This window comes from Chiloscyllium plagiosum, unplaced genomic scaffold (assembly GCF_037043375.1).
Source record: "Chiloscyllium plagiosum isolate Xiang-an unplaced genomic scaffold, Cpla_swu_hap1 HiC_scaffold_1, whole genome shotgun sequence".
NCBI lineage: Eukaryota > Metazoa > Chordata > Chondrichthyes > Orectolobiformes > Hemiscylliidae > Chiloscyllium > Chiloscyllium plagiosum.
Window position 1 is genome coordinate 105294064 of NW_028270139.1, and position 20915 is coordinate 105314978.

Genomic DNA, 20915 nt, shown 5'->3' on the forward strand with positions numbered 1-20915 from the left:
TTGTTCTTCCAGCTTGCACTGAGTAAGAACTTTAGGCCCTGAACTCTCCCATGTCCTAGCCCCCTACCACACACACCAGACCTTGTTATCACATAGTCTGCCATTATACGCTACATATTGTCAGCCACTAACAGTCTCCATTAACAGCTATTCACCTTCCTAGCCAAATCATTATCTACTCCTTTGCCGTCCAACTATTTTTCTCTCTCTTTGGGTTCCATCCCACTTATTGTTTACTCATTACCCTCGCTCCCCGCTCTATCTTCTGCATATAAACCAACATTTTCCTAGCTAACATTGGTTCTGAAGGAGGGTCATTGGACCTGAAATATTAACTCTGGTTCCTCTTCACAGGTGCTGCCAGACCTGCTGAGCTTTTTCAGTAACGTCTGTTGGTACTGATTGACAGTATCCACCATTCTTTCGTCTTTTAATATGGTTCAGTTGTTTCACACTGTCTCCTAATCTGATTTTGAATAACCTTTCTATTTACTGAGCCAAATACTGTGAGGTTACGACATATCTTTCCCTCAGACCTTGATCAGGGATCCAAAATGTTCCATTGTCAGAAAAAGATGTCTAAAACTAAATTTCTCAGAAAACACTTAATTTTTAAGTGGAAAACCAATCATTCTACTGTGAATTATCATTCATTAATTATAATTCAAACAATATTAATATTTTGTATAATCATCTGTTCCATAACATTGCTACCTTAGTACAGTAATTTAGTTAATACAAGTGGTTAACACAGGGTGTAAAATGGCTTATTTACTCACATGTTACCACCAAAATGGCTTCTTTGATAATGTTGGCTAGCCCAGAGGATAGATTATAAAAATGGTCAAGATAAACTGAAATTTAACCATCCAGGCCTGTCCGCAGAGCATAACAAAGCTATTGAAACAACAGAATCATATCATACCTCCTGGATGGTAGGGTCAAGGATGTCACGGAATGGTTGCAGGATATTTGGAAAGGGAAGGGGCAGCTGTCAGGTGTCATTGTCCATGACAGAGGCAAAAAGAGAAATAAGATTATATGATCAGAGTTGAGGAAGTTAGGCAGGAAATTACAAAGCAGGACTTCAAAGGTAGTAATCTCCAGATTACTCCCAGTGCAGTCATGGATTTGGGAATAGAAAGACAGACTGGGGGAATGTGTAGCTGAAGTGATGGTGCTGTAAAGAGGAGTTTGGATTCCTGAGGCACTGGGACCATTTCTTGGGCAGGGGGCTCTAGACAATTTGGATGGATTACTTTTAAACAGGAATGGGACCAACATCCTTGTGGGGATGTTTGCTTGGGCTGTTGAAGTGGATTTAAACTTGATTGATGGGAGTATTCGACCTTGACAAGAAATTCAGAGGGATGAGAAGCTGAGATGGAACTAGAAGTTGAAATGTGTGTAACTGAGTGTGGAAGGCTAAGGAACTATAGCCTCTGTAAGAAAGAAATTAGTTTAGCAAGGCTGAATAGAACATATTTTAATGCGAGAAGCTTGAAGAATAAAACAAATGAGCTGAGGCCACAGATAGGTATGTAATAGTATGAAATCAGAGCTATGATCAAAATTTGGCTGAAGGATGGATAGAATTGACAGCTCAACATTCCAGGATATGAGGTATTCAAGGAAGATAGACAGAAGGTAGGGGTGGGTGCAATATTGATTAATTACAACAAGGAAGAGGGATGATACCTTGAAAGGATCATCAAGTAAAGCCATTTGGATAGAAGTAACAAAGACAAAAGAGGTAAACATGCTGTTCATTGTATGTTATTGGCCCTAAACAGTCAGGAGAGACAGAATATCAAATATATGAACACATCTCAGAAAACTGGAAGAATAACAAGGCAGGAGTGTTGGCAATTTTAGCTACCCAAGGATTAACTGGGGCCGTTTTAGTGTGTGAGCTCGGAAGGGGGCAAAATTCTTCAATTTTCATCCAGGAGCATCTTTGCAGCCAGTACATAGAATGCCCAACAAGGGAGGGAGCAGTTCCAAACTAATGTTTGGAAATTTGATCAATTTTTTTGAGGAGGTAACTGAAGTGTTGATGAGGGTAAAGCATTTGATGTGGTCAACATGGGCTTTAGCCAGGCTTTCGATAAAGTCCCTCCTGGCAGACTGGTCAAAAACATAACAGCAAGAAAGTAAGGCAAAGAGGCATGTTGGATCCAAAATTAGCTGAGTGACAGGAAGCAGAGGGTGATGGTAGAGGGATGCTTCTGTGACTGAAAGTTTGTTTCTCATGAAGTTCAGCAGAGCCTGATGCTGGGGCCTTTGATGTTTGTGATGTACATTAAGGATTTGGACATATGAGAGTATGATCAAGAAATTCGCAAATGATTTAAAATTTGGTAGGAAGGTGAATAGTAAGGAAGCTAGCTATACATTGCAGGAAGTTATCAACGGCCTGGTCAGGTGGGCATAGCAGTGGCAAATGGAATTTAACCCTGGAAACGTATGTGGTAATGCACTTGGGGAGAACTAACAAGCAAGGAATTACACAATGAATAGAAAGACCTTGGAAAGTACTGAAGATCACAAGAGCTTGATGTGAATTTTCACAGATCCCTGAAGGTAGCAGGGCAGGTAGATAAGGTAGTAATGAATAGCCAAGGCATAGAACACAAGCCCTGATGAAGGGCTTATGCCTGAAATGTTTATTCTCCTGCTCCTCGGATGCTGCCTGACCTGCTGTGCTTTTGCAGCACCACACTCTCGACTGTGATCTCTAGCATCTGTAGTCCTCACTTTCTCATAGAACACAAGAGCCAGAAATTTATGCTGAAAGTGTATAAAATGCTGCTTTGGCATTAACTGGAGTACTGTGAGCAGTTCTGCTCATCATGCTACAGGAAGACGTGATTGCAGTGGACAGAATGCAAAGGAGATCCCCCCCTTGTTTCAGGTTCGCTCACAACTTGAAAGGGCCTTTCCATTTCCACCTTGTCAGATCCCTTGAGGATATCGTTTTACGTTTCAGTTAAGTCACCTCTGACTCTTCTAAACTCCAGAAGATACAGGCATAACCTGTTGAGCCTTTCCTCATAGTGTAAACTGCTCATTCCAGCTATTTCTGTGTTCCAGGTTCTCTATGTCTGGCTTGATTTACCCTAGTCCCTTTTGTGCTAGTTTCATTATGTTTCTGATCTACTCTACAGGTAACCTGAATGTAGGCATGTTAAAGTACGTCCAGCTCTCGATTCACATGATATATATCTTGGCTAGAACCATATTTCTTCAGGTAGTGTTGCTTCCCACTTAGTCTCCATCTCAGACTCTTCTGCTGATGCCTTCCTTACATTACCAGTTATGTAATTGACTGATTATGTACATGAACCTCTACTGCAGGTTTCCCAGCCCAAGTGTAACCTTGTCAACATCACCCCTCCCTGTCCAAAGTCTTCTCAAGTGAGAAACGTGAGTATCAAAATGATTTGGGTGCCCATAAACATGAATTAATAAACATTCTTTGGCAGATACAAGGAGTAATTTTAATAAAAAAGAGTCAGTGGAATCTGGTCATTACATTAAGAGGGCAAGACTATAGAGGGTAGAGCTGAGTGCTCCAGTTATACAGACACTTTGTCAGACACCATTTGGAGTGTTCAGTTCTGGGTAGCATGATATCAGGAAGATTTGCAAAGTTGCAGCGTAGATTCATCAAGAATGACACTGTGACTGAAAATGTTAAATTATAGGGTCATTCCCTTCAGTGTAAAATATTTTGGGATGATCTGATTGAGAATAATAATTACACAATTCAATAGGATAGGTAATGGCTGGGATTTCACAGGAAGGTGGGAACCCCATCCACTGGATGGAAAGTTAGGAATGAGCATGCATCCAACTGCTTGGAAACCATGACCCAATTCAATGCTGATCAGGCAATTAGATCCCAAAGTCATGGCTTTTGCCCTTTGATGTAGAATCTTCAAAAGGGCTCACAGTTCTTCAGTGCTAGCAATGCCAGTGGGAACGTTGGCCACTGCTGACACTGTTCCAGTCTGAGGACCGATAAAAATGTTCCAGGCCCAGAATGTAGCCTCAATATGGCAGTTTTCAGCAAGGAGCATGGCAGCGGGAGTTAATTGCAAAAGGGAGCATTTCCACTTGGATAGCTGTAGTAACTATAGAATCCCTTGGACTATATGGAACAGGTGCATTAATTGGACATGTCAGGGCCTTAATTGAGCTAAGGCAGACAAGCCAACATTGCTACTGTGGTGCTGGTAAAATACAAGCAGAGGCAGGAAAGAGACAGGTATAGCTCCTCATGTATTTCCACAAGAATCTACCCACTTGTCTTGCAGCACACTCCCAGGGTACAAGGATTGGGATGGGGTGGAATGGGCAGGGCGGGCTGGGCACGGTGGAGGAAGGGGACAGAGACTAAACTATTTTTCCTACCAAGAGAATTTAGGACATGGGAGTATAGTTGTTGAGCTCTATTTCATGGTGATCTGAAAGCATTTCTTTTAAACAAAATATAGCAGAAATTACAAACTGTCTTCCTAAAAAGAAGTAAATGTTGTGTCAAGTGAAATTTTCAAGACTGGGAGTGTGTCAAATGATATGGATCCAAGGTGCACAAATGGATCAACCATGATCTAAAAGAATGACAAGTTGAAGGTCCAGATTGCTGATTCCTGTTCTTATGTTCTTATATTAAGCCAAGTGAAATTGCCTCACACCAACTTAAGAATGCAATCTGGTTTAGTCATAGAAAATAACAATCTGTAAAACTGAATGAAAATAACACAACATAAAATAAGAAATCAATGGCACAGAATAAAAATCAATTATCTGACTCTGGTATATTTGCATTAATCTACTTTAAAAGAAGTGAATTTAATCATTACTGAAATGAACAGTGCTAAAAACTGGTTAGCCAATTATTTTCTGGTGCGTAATAAACAATATTAATTTATTTGCTTTGTCTTAGAGAGGTAGAGTGTGCCATAATATTTGTTGCTTTACTCGGTCTGTTCACTGACTTTTGAATGTCGGTTTCTATTAAATTCTATTTGACTGCTGTAACAATCTCCTCTGTGAGATCTGTGAAAACATTTTTTGATAATATGTTCCAAAACTGAGCAACTGCACATGGACTACTTTAAAGCGGCCAGCTGGATCCTTACTTTTACCTCATCCTTATTTGGTATTGTTCTGCCTATTATCACAAAATGTCTTTTAAAATTCTAGTTAATTTGACATGAGGGATTGTGCCCTTCTCCTATTGACACAGGAGCAGATGATTGAGTCATTCACGTATCCATACACTAAAATTTATAATAGATATTTTAATGTTAGCTTCTTTTTGTTCTAAACTGAGTGCGTTGGGAGCCAAACAGCTGTTGGCTTTTGTGTAAATCTCTGCATACTACTACCACTGTCATAGCTAAATCCTTGAAAAGACTTTAGCTAGCCTTTTGAAATGAATATCTTGAAAACTGTCAAGTTTCTATCAGCTGTTGGCCAATTTTATTTTCTTTGCTAGCTATGGTAGAAACTTGGCATATTTGCCATCATGTGTGTTATTAAAACTCCTTTCAGTATTGAAGTTGGTTCAAATTCAAAAATATTTTAAAGCATTCAAGCCAAAACTTATCTGATAGTGGTATAAATAAGGATTGTATTAATGGCTCTATCTGCCCAAAGATCAGCAATCACTTGAATAACAATAACAAACAGAGTATACGACACAGGCAGCATTGTGCTATGACAAATAATTACACAAATGAGGCTGGCTGGAAAATACCCCAGTAAGTAAACCCTTGATAACATGGATAATTCCAATGTAAAATATTCACTGTTGCTCACTTACTACATGAAATATTTGAGTTATTTTGAGAAGGTGAATTCCATACATTTATATAATAATACATGACATGAAGATATGAAAAGTAATTGCAAAAACCTTGGGCCACAATATTGTATAATTATGATAGATTTTCAATCGTGTGAAAAAGACACTTTTATCGAACGTTTCTACAATATATCTAAAACAAATCTCTTCATTTCCCATTATAAACCAATGAAATGGAACATTTACTGTTAGTTATTCTGATACGGTATATACCACTGTCAAAAGAATGTGAAGAAGTTAAAGAGAATGTCCAAAAGATTTACTAAAGTAGTTCCAGTGATGAGAGCCTTTAGTTACATGGGTAAAGTGATGAAGCTAAGAATGTTTTCCCTTGGAGAAGAGAAGATTAAGATATGATTTGGTAAATAAATTAATGCGAGGTCTACACAGAGTGATAGGGAAAAAGCATTCACATTGATGGAAGGTTCAAGGATGAGAAGATGTGGAGTTTAGCTAAATGGCAAAAGCTTCAAGGGAAGTGAGAAAAAAATGTTTTTTGATACAGCAAACATAATTCAATGTGTAGAGTTCCAGGGAGAAGGTGGGAGAATGGCACTAAGTAAAATGTTCATTCGTAGAGCCATGATGGGCCAAATGGTCTTCTTATGTGTTTTAATAATTCTGCGGATGTTGTGATTCTATGAAATAATTAGGACTGCACAGCCTGAGTGTTGTGGAAGCCTTCCTTCCAACCTAAGGTCAGAAGTGGGAATATTCACTAATGATTGCACAACGTTCAGAACCATGCACAACTTCACAAATACTGAAGCACTAAATGTCAAGTAATGTTCATGTTATACAAGTGTCAGGCAAAGATCAGCTTCAACAAGGGAGAATCTAACCATCCTCTTTGATATTCAATATCATTATCATTTTTATGATAATACTTGCAATCACCATCCTGGGGTTACCAAAGTTTAATTAGACCAGTTGTGTCAATAATCTGACTGTAGGAGACCAATAGTTAGGAATGCTGTAATTAATAACTCACCTCCAATTTTCCCAAACCATGTTAACCACCTAAAAGGTAAAAATCAGAAGTATGGTTTCCACTTCCCTTGTTATGATCCCAGCTAATGCTATTACTGAACAAATCAGATCCCAGTCTGAAATCAGGCTTGGTAGTTTCTTTTGCATTTAATGATATAGTGTCTCACTGAAAATGTAAACATGCAATAATGCAGCATTAGGTTTTAACAATAAAACAGAAGTTTATTATGCAAGGAAAGATAGATTAAACCAAACTACTTACATATACATCATTATGCTTGTTGAAACATTTCAAAACACACAGTAAAAATATAATCCCATTTATCTCAAAACATTATCTTAAGTCTTAAAACATTTTTTTTTTAAATTCTAAAACACTCCTTCACTGATCCTGAAACACCCCTTTCTTTTTCTTCCACAATAGAGAATTTCCTTCTTTATCACCTTCAGAGGTTTGATTTAACACTAACTTCAACTTCCAGTCTGGAGATTCTGATAGCCTCTTCTTTGAAACTTCAAACATCTGTGCTTAAAAATTCTCAGCTTCAAGCAACCCCTTCAGGTTTTTCTCAAATATTTCTGGTCTGGAATTACAACTAGGTTCCTTAATTTGACATAATCTAGTTTTGAACAAATCAAAATGACCTTCTTACTTTCTCATGAATAATTACTCTACACATCCATCTTCAGCTAAGAACCCCATAAAACTCCCCAAATTGAAACAAACAGAAAAATTTCTCTCTTGGAAATGTGTTTTCTGCCTAAGTTCAGAAACTTCCAAGTGAGATGAGTATTAATGTTCTGCATGGTGTATTTTGTCAACATGTAAACTCTTCTTATGTGAATAAAAAAAAGTAGTTCTTGGAGGCTAGCTCTCTGAAATTGATTCTTAAAAAATCACCATATGTATAGAAATATTTGAAAGTTCATCATTGAATTCTTTCAGACAGAGAGAAAATCTCACATGCCACCAATTCAAAATACAAAAACAAAATTCAAACATAAATGCTATTAAGATTTACATCGATTGCACACCATACATCACACCCTGGGTAAACACAATACCAACAACTTACAAGAAAACCAAAACCACCCAAGGCAAATAGCCTACTTGATTAACACCCCATATACCACTTCCCTGGAATGGCAGGAGTGAAGTCAAAAGAGAGACAGTCTAAGTTTGAACTTTGTGACTTGGTATTCACTAGAGCTTTGAAGAATGATAGATGATCTCATAGAAAGCTATAAAATTCGACAGGACGAGGCACAGTAAACGCAGGAAGGATCCTCCCAATAGCAGGGGAGTTCAGTCCAGGAGGTTGATATAGTTCTTAAGGCTAAAAGGATCAAAGACTATGGGAAGAAAGGAGGAATGGAATACTGAGTTGGATGAACAGCCATGATCCTATTGAATGACAGAGCAATCTTAAAGTGCAAAATCCTGCCCCTATTTTCTATGCTTCCAGTAACATGGTCACACCATCTGGATATGTTGCCTGGACAGATCTGTTCCCTCCCATTTCACCACAACTCTCTTGACTTTCCCTACACCCATTTTCTCCACTGAGCCCCCGAGGCAGTTATTTCCCATGTTTAACATCACATCATAATCTAACATTCAATCCAATTCCAACATGCCCCCTCTGGACCGGAGTGCATTTTATTGGCCCAGATATTCTGAAATAGGATTTCCAGCCCTGATTGAATTATAAACTACCTACTTGCAGTTAAAGGTTTTGGAGGGATATGGGCCGGGTGCTGGCAGGTTGGACTAGATTGGGTTAGGCTATCTGGTTGGCATGGACGGGTTGGACCGAAGGGTCTGTTTCCATGCTGTACATCTCTATGACTCTATGACTCTATGACCTGACATCTGTATTGAAAATTCCTGGAAAGGGGCCGCCTGGTATAGAGGTATTCAAGAATGTCTGAATCCAGCAGTGAAGAATATCTTCATAAAGCCACATCATGTCTCAGGACAGTTAGGTGCTGTGTTCTGACACTTACATGACCAGCAGAACAGTCGGCTTCTTTGACAGTTGCTGTGAGTAGATAAGTACTGAAAGTAAGCATGTGTTTCAGGTGCCAGGAACATGAGGTGGACAATGTGCCAAGTGGGTGAGAGGTGGACGGTGTCAGGTGGGTGAGGAGATCATGGTGCCAGGTGAATAGGTATCAGGTAAGTGAATATAAGAGTAGTTTTGGACAGGTGGTCAGGTGGCTGGTGGGTTGGTGTCGGGCTGGGTTAGGTAAAATTGGTCATCGATGGGCTGGGTTTGGATGAGCGAGTTGTTGGGTCTAGGTCAGGTTGAGTTGGTGGAATCTTGGGCCAGTGTCAGGTTTCATAGTCGGGTTGTAGGTCCAGCCTGACCAGCTGGGCTCAGGCCTATTTGGGGTGTGTTGGACTAGGTTCAAACTGGGATGGGTCATGCCAGGCTGGGGTTGGAATTCTTTGGGGTGCATCAGGTCATGTTGCTCTAGGTTTGGGTGTCTTTGGGCTGTTGGGCCTGGGTCAGGTTGGGCAGTGAGTTTTATTGGTTGAGTCTGGGTGGGTCCAGGGGTAGGTTCATGTTGATAGGAGTTGTTAGGCTGAGTCAGGGTCAGGGTCATGATGGAGTCAGGTTGGGGGAGGTGTTGGGTCAGGCCAAGGGTTGTTGGGCTTGGTCCTGGTAAGTTTGGTGTCATGGGCAGATTCGAGTTCTGCAGGTGGAATACCAAGCTGGATTGGGTCAGGATTGGATTGGGGTGTGGGTTCAGGTCAAGGAGGCATTTGCCCAGCTTTGAGTTGGTGAAGTGGGTGGATGTTGGGCTTGCCAGGTGGGTGCTTGGGTAATGTTGGGGATGTTAGCTCCATGAAGTGGGTGTGCGGATGTTAAATCTTAGTGGTGGAGAAATGGGGTGAAGGAAATGGGGTTGGTTCATGTTGGTAGGGCATTGTCATGGGTCAGGTATGGAGTTATTGCTGTGTTTGTAGTCTGTCTGGTTGTCAGTTTAATAGTTATCCAGGTGTTAGAATGTGTTCTTAATCGTCTAACCTTCATTGGTTATCTGCTAAGCAGAAATTGAGCCGATTTCCTCCAATGTTTCTGACTTTAAGGAGCTATTTTGGAGTTTTCCAGATGCAGGGGAATTATCCATTGAAAGTTTGAATTTCTGAGGTGTTGACACATAACTCCTGTATACACTGGCCCAGTGATTGTCTGACCATTGAATACCTGGGGCAATTTATTCTTCATCACAGGATTCATAGTGGCCTACTATCTAATCTACCACTATGGACATGATGGTGGGATTATCTTCCATTTCCTACTGAGATGGTATGGCGGCTGAGTGGTTAGCTCGACTGCCTCACAATGCCAGGGACATGGGTTTGATTCCAGTCTTCGGTAATTGTGTGGATTTTACACATTCTCTCTGTGTCTGTGTGGGTTTCCTCCCATAGTCCAAAGATATACAGGCAAGGTGTAAATGCAGAGTCATAGGGTTGGGGGATGGTTCTGGGTGGATGCTCTTCAGAGGATCAGTGTAAACTTGATGGGTCAAATGGCCTGCTTCCACACTCGGGATTCTATGATTCTACTTGGGCACATTTCTGACTGATTCATTGTATATGGACTTCATAATTGCCAATATAATGTTGGTTCCATCTCAGATATATGGTACACTTCTATAAACACTGAAAGAATTGCGGATAATGGAAATCAGAAATAAAAGCAGAAATTGCTGGAAAAACTTGGGCCGAAGGGCCTGTTTCCATACTGTATGGAATCTAATCTAATCTAATCTAAACTCAGCAGATCTGGCAGCATCTGTGGAGAGAAATCAGAGTTAGCATTTCAGGTCCAGTGAGCCTTCTTCAAAACTTAGTTCAGACTCATTCAGAGGAAAGGTCACTGGCCCCGGAACGTTAACTCTGATTTCTCTCCACAGATGCTGCCAGATCTGCTGAGTTTTTCCAGCAATTTCTGTTTTTGTTTATGACAGACTTCTGCTGTTTGGTGGTGGCCAGATGCAGAAAATCACAGAGAAGACAACAGACAGCTAGTGATAAAAATCTAACAAGTAAGAATGCATTCTAGTCACAGTAAAAAGGAAAAGGATATTTTGAATAATTTTAACAGTGTTGACTGACAATATCTGATAACTGTCAAATTGTACTCACAATTAGAAGTGATATAGATATTGTTATGAACATGTGGGCGTACTTTACCTTTAAGAAAGTTAAAAGCTGGCAGAACTACCTAAGAGTATTAAGTGTTCTCAACAAGATACAACATAGCATGTGATCCAGCAGTTAGTGAAGCTGGTTGCCTGGAGACAAAAACAGATTCAAAAAAGGCCAATCAGTTTAAATTATACTTCAAAAATACCAAACTCCAATCCAGTTTGAATTCAATATATTGACAGTCTTAAAAGCCAGTAACACAATCTGATGCTTTGGGAATATAAAACTGGGGAAAATTGAACAGTTGGGAGGACAATTGCCATGAGACCAACAAGTGTAGACTGCTAGTCAGACCTGTCTGAGAGGTACCTGACTAGATAAGGAGTTTTCACAGAGAAAAAAACATCAACACCTACCTGGAGAGCAAATCTGCAAAGAGAGGTTTCGAAAGGTGGCTGGTTTTGAAATTTGAACTTTTCAGTAAATCTTAATGGAGGGTTTTATTGGACTAGTTTTATAGAAGGGAAAGTAAAAGGTAGGTGAGCAGAAGGAATTGTAAATACTTGTTAATTAATTATTCTCTGTTATACATTAAGAATGAAAGTGGTAAAATTTTACTTTAAATAGTTCTTGGCCTCTCGGATTTTCACAGATTACTACACGGGATATATCCTTTCTGTGTTGCTGGTTTTAAATTAAGCAGGAGGGTTTACCCATATTGTAACAATGTGCTATAGTATTAACGTTGGTACTCTACTGTCCTTTAACTTGACGACAAAAAGTATCTTAGGGTAAATAAGGATATCGCTGTTCTGTCAATTTTGATACAGTCAAAAAGTATGGTGCTGGAAAAGCACAGCAGGTCAGGCAGCATCCAAAGAGCAGGAGAGTCAACGTTTCGAGCATAAATTCTTCATTAGGAATATGCTCGAAACATTGCCTCTCCTGCTCTTTGGATGCTGCCTGACCTGCTGTGCTTTTCCAGCACCACATGTTTTGATTCTGATTTCCAGCACCTGCAGTCCTCATTTTCTCCAAATTGGATATATACAAACAAAACTTGGGAACTAAACATTTACAGTGCTGCACCTTAACCTTTGATATGCTGATCCCCTTGGCTATGCTCCGGGTCAGTTTTAGTTCTGTTGTCAGCAGACAAACTCCATTTGTCACTCAGTAATTACAAATGTCTATTTTAACCCACATTAAATTAGTGTTGGGATATTCTTATAAGACATGACGAATCCCTACAGAAATGTAAGTTATTTACACTGGCATAATGTAGACACAAGACACATAAAGGAAAATACAACCATAAAATATAGTATCAAGTATCACCAAGTGTCAAGTGACAATTGGTATATTCTTCATAAATTCTCAGAAAATTGTACATTAAACCATGCGTCTTCACCATACTTTCACTCAAATCCAATTCTTCAGTAACTTCAGGAATTGCACTGTTGAGAAGGAAGCTCTGGAGATGGATTAATACAAGCTAATTTTCAAAACTGAAGTTATTTCAGACCATGGTTGTGCTATATTAAGAGCAAGTTGAAGATAGTTTATAGGTTAAAAACAATGACTGCAGATGCTGGAAACCAGATTCTGGATTAGTGGTGCTGGAGAAGCACAGCTGTTCAGGCAGCATCCGAGGAGCAGTAAAATCGACGTTTCGGGCAAAAAAACCTTTATCAGGAATCGTAGATAGTTTATAGCCCAGTTACCGAGGGAAAAGTGAAATATTTTCACGAAAAGGTGCATAACAGTACTCATTGGGCCAACATGGTGAAGATTCTGGTTCTCATGAAATGCATTAGTCTTTTTCATATGTCTATTACAAAGGGGATTGAGCTTTTTTTTTGGGAATGTATTGGTAAAAACAGAGTCATTGGCGAAGAAGTTTCACTGGGAGTAACTGAGAGCTTAGAGAGTAAAGTTAAAGATCCCTTTGTAGTAAAGGGGGACAAAAATTACAATAATGGTGCAAACACTAGACTGAGAAAGAAAGAAACATCACTTCCAATTTGAGTAGGTTAAATGAGGCATGGCAAAGGGCAGAAAATTAATTGATAAAGAGACTGTAGTATGGGAAAAATGGTACGGTTTATTTAGAGTCATAGAGCCATACAGCTGTACAGCATGGAAACAGACCCTATAGTCCAACTCATCCATGCCAACCAGATATCCTCAATAAATCTAATACCATTTCCTAGCATTTAGCCCATAGTGGGTGGCACGGTGGTTAGCACTGCTGCCTCACAGCACCAGAGACCCAGGTTCAATTCCCATCTCAGGTGACTGACTGTGTGGAGTTTGCACATTCTCCATGTGTTTGTGTGGGTTTGCTCCGGTTTCCTCCCACAGTCCAAAGATGTGCAGGTCAGGTGAATTGGCCATGCTAAATTGCCCATAGTGTTAGGTGTATGGGTGGGTTGTGCTTCGGCAGGTCGGTGTGGACTTGTTGGGCCGAAGGGCCTGTTTCCTCATTGTAAGTAATCTAATCATATCCCTCTAAACACTTCCTATTGTACTAAGAAGGAAATACGCAGAGGAAAAATGAGGTACGAAGGTAAACTGGCCAATAATATAAAGGAGGATAGTAAAAGCTTTTTTAAGTATGTGCAAGGCAAAAAAATGGTTAGGACTAAAATTGGGCCCTTGAAGACAGAAACAGGGGAATATATTATGGGGAACAAAGAAATGGCAGAAGAATTAAATGGGTACTTCAGATCTGTGTTCACTGGGGAAGACACAAGCAATCTCCCTGAGGTAACAGTGGCTGAGGGACCTAAACTTAAGGGAATTTATATTTGCCAGGATTTGGTGTTGGAGAGACTGTTAGGACTGAAGGTTGATAAGTCTCCGGGGCCTGATGGCCTACATCCCAGGGTACTGAAGGAGGTGGCTCGGGAAATCGTGGATCGTTGGTGATTATTTTCCAGAGTTCGATAGATTCGGGGTCGGTTCCTGAGGATTGGAGGGTGGCTAATGTTATACCACTTTTTAAGAAAGGTGGGAGAGAGAAAGCAGGAAATTATAGACCAGTTAGTCTGACCTCAGTGGTGGGGAAGATGCTGGAGTCGATTATAAAGGATGAAATTACGACACATCTGGATAGTAGTAACAGGATAGGACAGAGTCAGCATGGATTTATGAAGGGGAAATCATGCTGGACTAATCTTCTTGAATTTTTTGAGGATGCAACTCTGAAGATGGACGAGGGAGATCCAGTAGATGTAGTGTACCTGGACTTTCAGAAAGCTTTTGATAAAGTCCCACACAGGAGGTTAGTGAGTAAAATTAGGGCGCATGGTATTGGGGGCAAAGTACTAGATTGGATTGAAAATTGGTTGGCTGATAGGAAACAAAGGGCAATGATAAACGGCTCCATTTCGGAATGGCAGGCAGTGACCAGTGGGGTACCGCAGGGATCCGTGCTGGGACCGCAGCTTTTTACAATATATGTTAATGATATAGAAGATGGTATCAGCAATAACATTAGCAAATTTGCTGATGATACAAAGCTGGGTGGCAGGGTGAAATGTGATGAGGATGTTAGGAGATTACAGGGTGACCTTGACAAGTTAGGTGAGTGGTCAGATGCATGGCAGATGCAGTTTAATGTGGATAAATGTATGGTTATCCACTTTGATGGCAAGAACAGGAAGGCAGATTACTACCTCAATGGAATCAATTTAGGTACAGGGGCAGTACAGAGAGATCTGGGTGTTCTTGTACACCAGTCAATGAAGGCAAGCATGCAGGTACAGCAGGTATTGAAGAAGGCTAATAGCATGCTGGCCTTCATAACAAGAGGAATTGAGTATAGAAGCAAAGAGGTGCTTCTGCAGCTGTACAGGGCCCTGGTGAGACCACACCTGGAGTACTGTGTGCAGTTCTGGTCTCCAAATTTGAGGAAAGACATTCTGGCTATTGAGGGAGTGCAGCGTAGGTTCACGAGGTCAATTCCTGGAATGGCAGGATTACCTTACACTGAAAGACTGAAGCGACTGGGCATGTATACCCTTGAGTTTAGAAGACTGAGAGGGGATCTGATTGAGACATATAAGATTATGAAAGGATTGGTCACTCTGGCAGCAGGAAACATGTTTCTGGTGATGGGTGAGTGCCGAACCAGAGGACACAGCTTAAAAATATGGGGTAGACCATTTAGGACAGAGATGAGGAGAAACTTCTTACCCAGAGAGTGGTGGCTGTGTGGAATGCTCTGCCCCAGAAGGCAGTGGAGGCCCAGTCTCTGGATTCATTTAAGAAAGAGTTGGATAGAGCTCTCAAAGATAGTGGAATCAAGGGTTATGGAGATAAGGCAGGAAGAGGATACTGATTAGGAATGATCAGCCATGATCATATTGAATGGTGGTGCAGGCTCGAAGGGCTGAATGGCCTACTCCTGCATCTATTGTCTATTGTCTATTGTCTAAATGTTTTAATTATACCAGCCTGCACCACTTCCTCTGGCAGTTCATTTCATACACGCATCACCCTCTGCGTGAAAAATTGACCCTTAAGTCCCTTTAAAATCGTTCCCCTTTCACTGTAAACCTATGCCCTCTAGTTTTGAACTCCACCACCTCAGGGAATTGACCTTGTCTATTTACCCTAAGCATGCCCCTCTATGAGGTCACCCCTTAGCCTCTGATGCGCCAGGGAAAACAGCCCTAACCTATTCAGCCTCTCCCTATAGCTCAAACCCTCCAATATCCTCGTAAATATTTTCTGAACCCTTTCAAGTTTCACATCATCCTTCCCATAGGAGGAAGACTAAAATTGCATACAATATTCCAAAAGCAGCCTAACCAATGTCCTGTACAGCTACAACATTTAAGATGTCAAAACAGAAAATTTAAAAAAATTGAATAAATAGCCTAACAGAACAAAAAATAAAAACCTTAAAACTTTTAGAAAATTGGGAAGCATAATTTAAACGGTAATTTCAGTCAGAATATTGACTACCATCATATTGTTGAAGTTTAACTAAGAAAATGTGTAAGGGACAGACATTTTGTTTTAAACTTTGGTAGGTAGGAAAATAGCCAGATTGCCTATGAGTAAGCAAAGAAATTTTCAACTTGACTGCAAAAGGTTGAAGACGTCTAGAAGGTGAGGAATTGCTATTTTGATTATTAAAACATGGACAAGTGGATTCATGCAGTGGGAGAGGGACTCCCTGAGATTCTTGTAGAGAGAGGAGGAAAACTTCTTCAAGGCAGGCACCCTTGCAAGAGCATTTGCAGTAGGGTTAAAATCAACAAGGTCAAAACAATGACTGCCGATGCTGGAAACCAGATCCTGGATTAGTGTGGTGCTTGAAAAGCCCAGCAGTTCAGGCAGCATCCGAGGAGCAGGAAAATCCGATGTTTCGGGCAAAATCCCTTCATCAGGATCCAGCACCACTCTAATCCAGATGGATTCATGTGGGGATACAGTAATGCTAATTAACACATTTACTTGAAAGAACAACAGAGTCACAGTGAGTCAGTTTTGGTTTACGAGGAACTCTACTCATGACAAAATTGGTAGACATTCTCACGGGCAGAATAGAAAATCCAATCGAATGATGCCTTAGGAATGTCAAAGGTTTGGATTTGTAACTGGATTAGACAAATGTATACACACTTGTCATATGGCCACAGCAAACAACTAGAGCACAATTAATCAATCTTACAGCACAAAGTCATGAACAAGGCTGCAGCAATGGCTGCTAAATATACTAAATGAATTTGCACCAAATAATATTTAAACGCAGAACTTTTTTACTGTCTTTTACCAGTTCCTTCCTTAATGTTTAAAGATGAAATGTGTAATGTAGAAAGCAAAGTGAGGTACGTTATTGCCCTAGCATGTGCTGACATGGATGATACAAAACACTTCCTGTGATAGTCAAGTGCAAGAAGCCAGTTGCATTGTGAATGACAGGATACTGCCGAGGCAAGCAAAACCACCTGCTGGACTGTCAGCATTTTTAAGGCATGGATCAGAAAAGTGGATAAAATGTATCAATGGAAAATAATGAAGATTTTTATCCTGATGACCCTGAAGTGCCTGGTGAAACTTACAAAACTCACTCACCTTTTGACCCAGCTGAGATGCTCTGGGGTGTTGCTCTGCAGCACCAAACAGGAAAAACATTTTCAACTGCATTAATGAGTGACCCAAAGTCTAAGCAGAAAAAAGATTGTTAGGTTTTGCACAGCTAACTCTAGAGCTAACAACTTTTACTGTACAAGGTCAGACCTTTCTAAGATGTGAACAAGTTTGAAAAACAAATAATTTTTCACATGTTTATAGCAATGCTGCATTTATATTTGCTGTTTTTTTTTCTGACAGCACTTGTGCGGCTAGCTTGAATCTCCACTTAATAGGAATTTGTGAGTGGGCCCTCTGTTATTTTGCTTATTGCAATTTTATTGTAACAAAAAACAGCTTTCTAAGTTAACCGATTTTCAAGCCTTATTGGAAGAAATCCGTGGAGTGCTGCTTTAGTGGGGATTTTAAAAGCTTGCAATTAAAATGTCTCATGACAACATAATATACAGTTTAAAATTTTGAGGAGACTTTAAGACAACAGAAGTTTTATTACATTGATTCAGTAAAAGAACATGATTTGCAACAGCATTGAGATAGTATACACTGAAAACAATGTTCAAGTAATAAGAATCAACAAGCACATTAAGAAGGAATGGATACAGAATTAATACTTTCAAAAACATTTAATGTCAAAGATGGGTCTAACAGAATACTGGAATGGATTTCTTAGAGAAAACATTTTTTGACATGCAGAATCACTTCAAATCAAACACTAAATTAAAAGAATCAGGAAGAATTGCATGAGATTCCAATATGGCCAGAAGTGAAATTTTGTTCTGAAAAAGGGTCACTGAATCTGAAATGTCAACTCTGCTTTCTCTCCACAGATGCTGCCAGATCTCCTGAGTTTTTCCACTAATTTCTGTTTTTACTTAAGATTTCCACCATCCGTACTTATTTGGTTTTTTGACATTCCATTCCCCTCACGGTCTTACATAATTATGCGTAACTTGTCAATACCACTTGCACATATTGCAATTATGCAATAAAATGCCTCTTGTTATGTAAGACAATTGTCTCTTGTTAAGATTCACCATTCGTCTATCCTCTACTGCTGATAATTAGGTAGGTCTTTTGTCTCAGCATAGAAAAGAGGATGGGTGGCAGACTATATCTCAGTCACCTGCAGCCCGATACAACTGAAGCATCCTTTCAACTTTTACTCTATCCTTCAGTTTCAATCAGATTCTTTTTGATTCTTCTAAATCTCAATGGACGTAAGTCCAAAAGCTTAACTTTTGGTGGGAAAATAGCCCCTTCATCTTATGAATTAGCCCAGTTAATCTTCTCTGAATGTTTTCCAACGCATAAGGAGACGAAAACTATGCACAATCCTTCAGATGTGTTCTAACTAAGGCCCTGTTCTAATATTTCCCTACTTCCCTACAAGAGTGCAATATTATTTAGGTTAGGACTCTTTATTTAAAGCAGAGTATACATGCAGTTTAGAGAAGCCAGACTTGGCCGACTCCTGAGATGATGGAATTGTTTTATGAGGAAATTTTGAGCAGGTTGGGCATATATCTGTTTGTGTATAGAAAATGAGAGGTGATGTGAAAGAAACATGTACAATTCTGAGAGAAGTTGACAGGATACATGCCAAGAGGATGTTTCCTTTGGTGGGGAGGGGAATCTAGAAACAATAGTTTTAAGTTTTCTCTCCTGTTTGAGACTGAGAGGAGGAGGAATTTTGTCTTTTAGATGCCATTACTCTATGGAATTCTCAGCCATGGAGAGCTGTGCCGGCAGAGTCATTGTTTATGAGTTGATCTAGTTTCATTATTGTCACATGTAGCAAGATACAGGGAAAAGTATTGTTTTATGTGCTATCCAGTCAAATCATACTTTACATAAGTACATCAGGATAATAGAACAGAATGCAAAATATTGTGTTACAGCTACAGAGAAAATCCAAAGAAAGATCAGCTTTAATACATTAGAGATCCATTCATAAATCTGATAATCAGCAGTGAAGATACATCCAACGCTGAGTCAGGTTAGGGTTAGGATTATGAGGGTAGGTAGCAAAGTGGAGTTCGGCCACAATTAGATCATTCATGAACTTATTGAATACTGGAATGGGTTCAAGCAGCTGAATTATCATCCATTTTTACATCTGTTTCTTTAGATCTGGTGATTTAAAGTGCCTTAGTTTAGTTCCTGGGGCACTGCTAATGTTTAATAACTTATCACGTTTACTGTTGGATTTCAAAAGCCTATTCATCTTTCTTTTGCAGCAAGGGATTATAATTTTGGATTGAATTGGTGAAGGCCCATTTGATTCATCCAAAACATTGTTGGCTACTTCTTTCCTCTGAAATTGTCCTTAGTACAAATATTTGGTTTGCTTTAATCAGTAGGGAGTTGTGTCACCTAATGTTTGATAAACAAATTTATATTTTTGATTAATTTTGTGTCTCCCCTTCCCTTGTGAAAGTGTTGGTCTGTGTTCTTGCTTCAGTAGTCATAATTTTGACTTGGTAATTAATTTGGACAGCTTTAAGGCCTTCCCATGAATGCATCTTTGCTCTTGATGATGTTAATAGTAAATCCAGTTTGCACTTAACATAACATTCCTTCCAGAAGTTCTTCTTCCTTCTTATTTCCATCTTTAAGCATATTTTTGTTGTGAATTATTTTCTCTGCTCTGATAGCTCTTTGTGCATTTTCTTGTAAAGATTTGTTGGGCACACAGAATGGTGCCTCCAGTTTTGTTTGAATTCCATATGTTTGTTCTAAAGTTTTTGATCTTGACAAAAGTGTAAATGTTCATAGCACATTCCCTGTAAGTCCATTCAATAGAATAATTTTGCACAGCTCTGGGGTAAATATTAAAACTAGTGCTAGGAACTTCATTCCTTCTAATTTATTTTTCTTCGGCACTGATCTGTGAGATTTGTGCGCAGCAGCAACTTCTGAAACTGGAACTCAACATGCCAATCAGTGTGTGTGAACTCTCGGAGCAGCTGAATGGCTATGCAGCCTGGAGGGGACATTAGTTGGGAATGAAAATTGCACAACAGATAAACTGAATGTGACAGAGACATTAAGTAAAAGTGAAAATGTAGCTGACAAAAATTATTGCAGCTTTTTAAATGATTGAAAAAGTATTACAAATGTTGATAACTTTTACAAAGGCTGAAATGGGAAATGGCTGAGAAATACTTGGCAAGCAGTAACAGGGAGGCAGCAAAGAGGAAATGATAGCTTAGTTAGCTTGCGGTCTGTTTGGAAAAGGTTTTAGAATTGATCATGAAGAGTTGATAGCAGGTTAAAAACTCAAGCAAATCAGGAAGAGTCAACATGGTTTTGTTAAGGAAATTCATATTTAACCAGTTTTTGGAGTTCTTTGAATGAGTAACATGTACTGTGGAGAAAGGAGAGCCTGTATACATACTGTACTTGGATTTTCTGAAGGCATTTCACAAGATGCCCAATAAAACAATAATGTGCAAATTAGGAGCTCATGGTATAGGGGTATGGAAAATTAGCTGACTTCTGGTCACCTTTCCAGCAGTCAGAATGAGACCATTTTGATTGCAATTGCTGTGTCACAATAAATGATGTTGGAAAACTAAATAACAACTAAACAAAAAGAAATGTTTTTACTGGCCCTCTTTTTTCTTCATCCAATCCTCTTATGATGCAATTCGTCAGTTGGGAATGCCATAGCTGTGTTCCCAACTCATATCGGTGGAGGCGTGCTGACATTCATTTCCATAGGAAGAGTCATTCAGTCTGTTCTGTCATTTCATTCAGTTGTGATTGATCTGCACT